This window comes from Setaria viridis, chromosome 8, assembly GCF_005286985.2.
Source record: "Setaria viridis chromosome 8, Setaria_viridis_v4.0, whole genome shotgun sequence".
Classification (NCBI taxonomy): domain Eukaryota; kingdom Viridiplantae; phylum Streptophyta; class Magnoliopsida; order Poales; family Poaceae; genus Setaria; species Setaria viridis.
Window position 1 is genome coordinate 33,585,853 of NC_048270.2, and position 5,878 is coordinate 33,591,730.

The 5,878-nt window shown below is 45.4% G+C and overlaps 1 long non-coding RNA gene across 1 annotated transcript; it reads right to left on the bottom strand.

The window, feature by feature from the left end:
• Positions 1-4,138: 4,138 nt before the first annotated feature.
• Positions 4,139-5,627, bottom strand: LOC117834538 (uncharacterized). The gene is made up of 2 exons (XR_011896283.1): positions 5,486-5,627; positions 4,139-5,291 (listed from the first exon to the last, which is right to left on the bottom strand). It is a non-coding gene; the product is annotated as an uncharacterized lncRNA (long non-coding RNA).
• Between the last annotated feature and the right edge of the window lie 251 nt (positions 5,628-5,878).

The following is a 5,878-nucleotide window of genomic DNA, read 5'->3' on the forward strand; positions in this document are numbered from 1 at the left end:
ATCATTAAGATCAAACAGGATATTCAAGGTAGAAAGATTAAGATCAAGCAAGCAAGCTTGCAATTAACCTCTCCCCAACTAGAGACACCACGCCCAATTGATTCCAAGCTAACTGAATAAGTCCATAACAGATGGTACATGCTACTTGCTACCTCAAGGTTCATCAATGGTTTTACAAACTGAGCACACACAATCAGCCCAAAGTCAGCATTACAGATGCCAGTAGGCCACCATAGTACGATCCAACAAGTACTACTGATACACTTAGCAGCTTATGTGATATTGGAGACCACTATACTGAGGTCAGATAAGGTCGATCTCACATATTTAGCAGCTAGCTCAGCAAGAGCTTCACTTCAGTTCTGCGGGAAGAGCCATGTCGCAAACACCAAGCCACGCTTCCATGACACCGTCGGCAGAGGGGTGGAGACCTTGCCGTCCCTCATGGGGCGGATCGTCGATGATCTTTCGCATTTCAGAAACCCATGGGTTGCCCGTGCTGCTGTCCACACTGATGTCGATGGCAAATAGTATACCCCGGATAGTAAGGGCGTAGAGCTTGCCCTGATGGAATGCCATGTCAACAAAGTATGGATAATTGTTTTCCACGCTTACGGACCACCAGGAGTTGGTCCCTGGTTGGCACACTGCGATCCGTTTGGCTTTCCTAAGCGAAACTAATGCTGCAATGAGGTGGGGTGAGCAAAACATTAGTTTCCACCCCCTCGGCTCCTCCAAAATCAACCGATGAGACTTTCGCAGCCATGCTAGGTTCGTCTCATCAATGGACTCATTGCCCACGTAGCAGATTCGGTCACGAGACAAAGCAGGAAGTGGCAGGGGCGGGCCTCATTAAATTCAAAGGTATTCAGTTGAATACCCATTATTTTTGTCAAAAATTATGCATATGTAGTATATACAATGTATCTGTATCAACACATATGACAAAAATAGGGTATTCCATCATCCAGCCCAACTTCCTTCCCCGAAATGGGCCAAACATCCCCCCGGCCCGCCCCTCAGCTTATCCATCCGTCACCCCCAGACCCTCACACACCGCTCCAGACCCCCAGACCCTCACACACCGTTGTATTGTACAGCCATACAAAATTTCAAGTGCAAATAATTCTTTTAGAAAAACAAATTAAATGTGATTTTTTTTGCTATAGTGGTATGGCACACGAATTTTGTGAACTTTTGATCTTCGTAGATGGAATAAGATTTGAAATTGAAATTGTGATTGGATTCGGATCATAACCTCATATACCATTCATGAATTTCCAATGTTTCTTTGAACTTCTAAGCAGTGTTTCTACTGAAATTTTACCATCACTAGAAACGTAGGAGTAGCCCATTTTCACCTTGGTTGCACTTGATTGGATTTTTAGTTAACTTTGTAACTTCTATATGTCAATTCTATATGTCAACCTCATCTTCAAAGAAGAAACCGTAATAAATATTTAAATTGCAATACCATGTTTTTATTTGGAAAGCCATTTTCATACAACTTGGAGTCGAAGGTGTATTCACATACTTGAAATTTAAAATTGAAAAGAAGTTGACCTCCAAATTCCACTTTGGTGGATTTTCAAGTATACAGTTTCAAGTCCATGATCTGAAACAAAAGGTTTTCAATACCAATTAATAGCCTTTTATTCTCAGTTGCAAGAATCCCGAACTCAACTGAATGATTGACTTGGAAAGAGGATTGTCAAGTGTCTAGACATGGTTCGGACAGGTAGAGAGGTCGAATAAACAGACGAAACAAGCAACCTTGAATTCGTCTTTCCAATTTCCCCCCTCCAGAGATGGTACTATAGGGTCTGAAACTTGGTAGTGTTCTCTGGGGAAGTTTGCTCTCGTGGCCATGAAATTTCCAGGTTTTTTGGGCATCTGTTCCGGCGACGAATGGGGATTCTTCCATGTTCCGTCCATGCTGTTTGGTCAGTGATCTGATCGCAGCCTGATGCTTTGGTGGTTCAACAACTGCTGCTCGCACTCTTGTGAACTCAGGAGAAGTCAAAGCCAGCATGCCGGCCGACTTTTGCTCTGCATGCATTTCTGTTCTCCTTGTTCCGGTCATGGTGCAAAATGAACTGCAGAGAAGGCAAGGCACATGTCCAACTGCCAGTGAACTGGCTGCTATCCTGCAGCTCAACCACAACCACAACCACGACCACGGCCGATATTGCCACATATCTGAATGTGTACATTTCACATTGCCGTCTTTCAGTTTCAGAGAGCTAGGAACAGATCTGTGGGTTTATACTTCTTTGGCACCCTGCAGAAACAAACCAACCATCACATGTCCGCATTTTAGATGGGCGGGGGGGGGGGGGGGGGACGAAAAATAGTTGGCTATGACAAAATTTAGAGAACACAGATCATTCTGTGACTTGGACTACAAGCGAGGTCAGTTTTTGTATTTCCATCTGCTCTTGATTTAATGCCGGCCCTTGAGAGTTTCCGAGTTACACGTTGGATCTACATGGTTGTAATCTTTCACAAAGTTACAGCCTTAAGCATCTTGGGAATTTATTTCACTTGAGGTACCTGGGACTACGTGGCACAAGTATTGCTCAACTCCCCGAGAAAATAGGAAACCTCTCATTTCTACAAACTTTGGACGTAAAGCGTAACCAAATTTCTAGCTTGCCACCGACTGTTGTTCAGCTAAGAAACTTGATGTTCCTATACACCGACTGGTCTACAAGACTGCCAAGCAGGATTGGAAACATGGCATGCCTTGAATATCTGCTATTACGCATTGATGACTCCACCATGGATTCCATAGAAGAGATGGGCCAGCTACTGGAGTACCTAAGCAAGCTGCAAAAGATTAGGAATCTATACATTGAGGTCATCGATGGTCGACGCAGCATTGGTGGATTGGATGCCTGGGTTGCCCCACAACATCTTTGTAGACTGAGTACAGTACGGAGCTGCTGGTTCTCAGCACTTCCAGCTTGGATGAATAGATCAGTCCTTCCGAACCTCTCCTTTCTATGGATCGCCGTACGTGAGGGAGCTGCAGCTAAAGGATCTCGAGATCCTCGGGAGGTTGCCAGCTCTTCGCTCTCTAGAACTGGATGTGGACCATGTGAACCTTGGAATACATGCAATGGGAGATTCGATGTTGGTGCTGGCTTGTTCCCGTGCCTTGTACACTGCAAGTTTTGGGGATTTGTATAGCCTGTCGTATTTCGGCAAGGAGCTATGCCGAGGCTCAGAGAGCTTTATCTCGAGCTGTTCTTTATGTGGGAAGCAAAAGAAACCACCAGCAGCGATGGCGGTCTCGATGTGGACATAAGGAACCTACCATTGCTGCAGGATGTGTTCATCGAGTTGCGATCTGAAGTGGCCAGCACTGAGGAGGTGGAACAAGTAAAGGCTACACTGAGGCGTGTGCAGCTGAATTTCATCCCAATCATCCCAGCCTTACTATACTCTGATGAAGTCGATAAGCAGGTGAAGATGCAGAGTACATCCAGTGCTCAATTGCCACATGCAGCTGAACTACATCTTGGTGAACCTTGACACTAAAAGGTGAGGCTGCTGTGGCTTCAGTTGTTTTATCATCCTTCTTGTTTCCCCCTTTCCCATGTTTCCCTGAAATTCTTTGTTTCTGTCTCAGATTCAGATTGATAATGGATATGAGAAAATATTTTTCGTTATCGCCAATCGCCAACATTGCAAGAATTATGATGCTCGCCGATAGACAGTTCAAGCAAAACTGACCCTGGTTGATGAATTCTGCACAGACAAACAAATCTAGGTGTGCATTTTGTCAGTATGTTTTTTTTCGCTTTTGCCAATCCAAATGCCATGGGTCAGGAAATATGGGTTGAGAAAAAGGTTCAGCATTGTGATTGTAGCACTAGGACAACACTCTGGCCCCACCTCCCACTTTAAAAGTACTACTTCTTCTGTCCCAAATAATAGGTCGTTTGATTTATTAGATTCATAGATCTTGTTATGCACTTAGATTGCATAATAATATCTATGCATCTACAAAAGCCAAAACGACATATAATTTGGGATGGAGGGAGTATGACTATAAAGTGCATAACAGTTAAATGATCCCAATAATTAACTGTTATGGTCACTTAGCAAACTTACAGTTAAATGATCCAAATAATTAAATCAACACTACCATCTTATTTTACTTCCAGAAATTTAGAAATCTCATCGGAAATATCTCACTACAAGAGACGTCAGCTAGCCTAGTTACTTCCACATGGCTCACGAATATTTCAACTCAAAACATCACAAAAAGGAAATACAAGAACCTGCCAAGTCAATACTGCCAACAAAGTATTCAAGATAGCATCATTAAGATCAAACAAGATATTCAAGATAGCAAGATTAAGATCAAACAAGCAAGCTTGCAATTAACCTCTCCCCAACTAGAGACACCACGCCCAATTGATTCCAAGCTAACTGAATAAGTCCATAACAGACGGTACATGCTACTTGCTACCTCAAGGTTCATCAATGGTTTCAGACTGCCTCAAACTGGCTTCAAACACCTCAATCTCATTCTGTTCACATGCAGCAGTTTCAGGGAGAGCTCCTCCTGTCACTCCTTCTGCCAACTTTCGCAACACCACCAGCAACACACCACGCGATTCAACTAGATAGGTCATCTTCGTAACCAGTGGAATTGAGAAAGGCGGATCGTCGATGATCTTTCGCATTTCAGAAACCCATGGGTTGGCCGTGCTGCTGTCCACACTAATGTCGATGGCACATAGTATACCCAGGATAGTAAGGGCATAGAGCTTGCCCTGATGGAATGCCATGTCAACAAAGTATGGATAATTGTTTTCCACGCTTACGGACCACCAGGAGTTGGTCCCTGGTTGGCACACTGCGATCCGTTTGGTTTTCCTAAGCGAAACTAATGCTGCAATTAGGTGGGGTGAGCAAAACATTAGTTTCCACCTCCTCGGCTCCTCCAAAATCAACCGATGAGACTTTCGCAGCCATGCTAGGTTCGCCTCATCAATGGACTCATCGCCCACGTAGCAGATTCGGTCACGGGACAAAGCAGGAAGTGGCACCGTGGCATTGGAGAAAGGATCCCGCAGGAAGCAGCCATCCTCGCCTGAGAACACTAACCAGTTGCCACAAGCGTCCGTGTTGCCACTCGGGGCACACGGCGGCGAACCGGAGGCGGTCGACGTGAGCAGGCAGCCGGCGGAGGATCCGGCCGGCGAGATCCAGCGGGATGTCCGACCACGAGGGCCCCCTCGTCTTCGCCATTGATTGAGCCGATCTTGCAAATGCAACTAAGAAAGCATCAGCTAGGAAACACCGTGCATCAAGAAACCGGAGGAAAAACGCGAGCACATGGCCGGCGCGAGTGCGTGCGGACGCACAGGCAATGCGTCGAACACCTTGCGTGCGCGACCCACGGCGAGGTCAAGATGAACAAAGGGGGGCAGGAGCGGCGAGTGCAGGGCAAGGAATGGAGGCGGATTACCTGAAATCGGCGATTCGCGGCGGCGGATTCGTGTTCTTGCTGCTGCTGTTCGGGCGGAGGTGAGGCGGGGGTGGGGGCGGCGGGCGGCCGCCGGCCGAGCTGGGGTAGGCAGTTTTAGGAAGAGATTGGAGAGTGGAGTGCTTTCGAGTTGTATTTCTTTTAGGTGGAGTTGTATGGAGTGTATGGAGTGTTACATTGTACCGCCATACAAAATTTCAAGTGCGAATAATTCTTTAAAAAACAAATTAAATGTGATTTTTTTTGCTATAGTGGTATTGCACACGAATTTTGTGATCTTTTGATCTTCGTAGATGGAATCAGATTTGAAATTGAAATTTTGATTGGATTCGGATCATAACCTCATATACCATTCATGAATTTCCAATGTTTCTT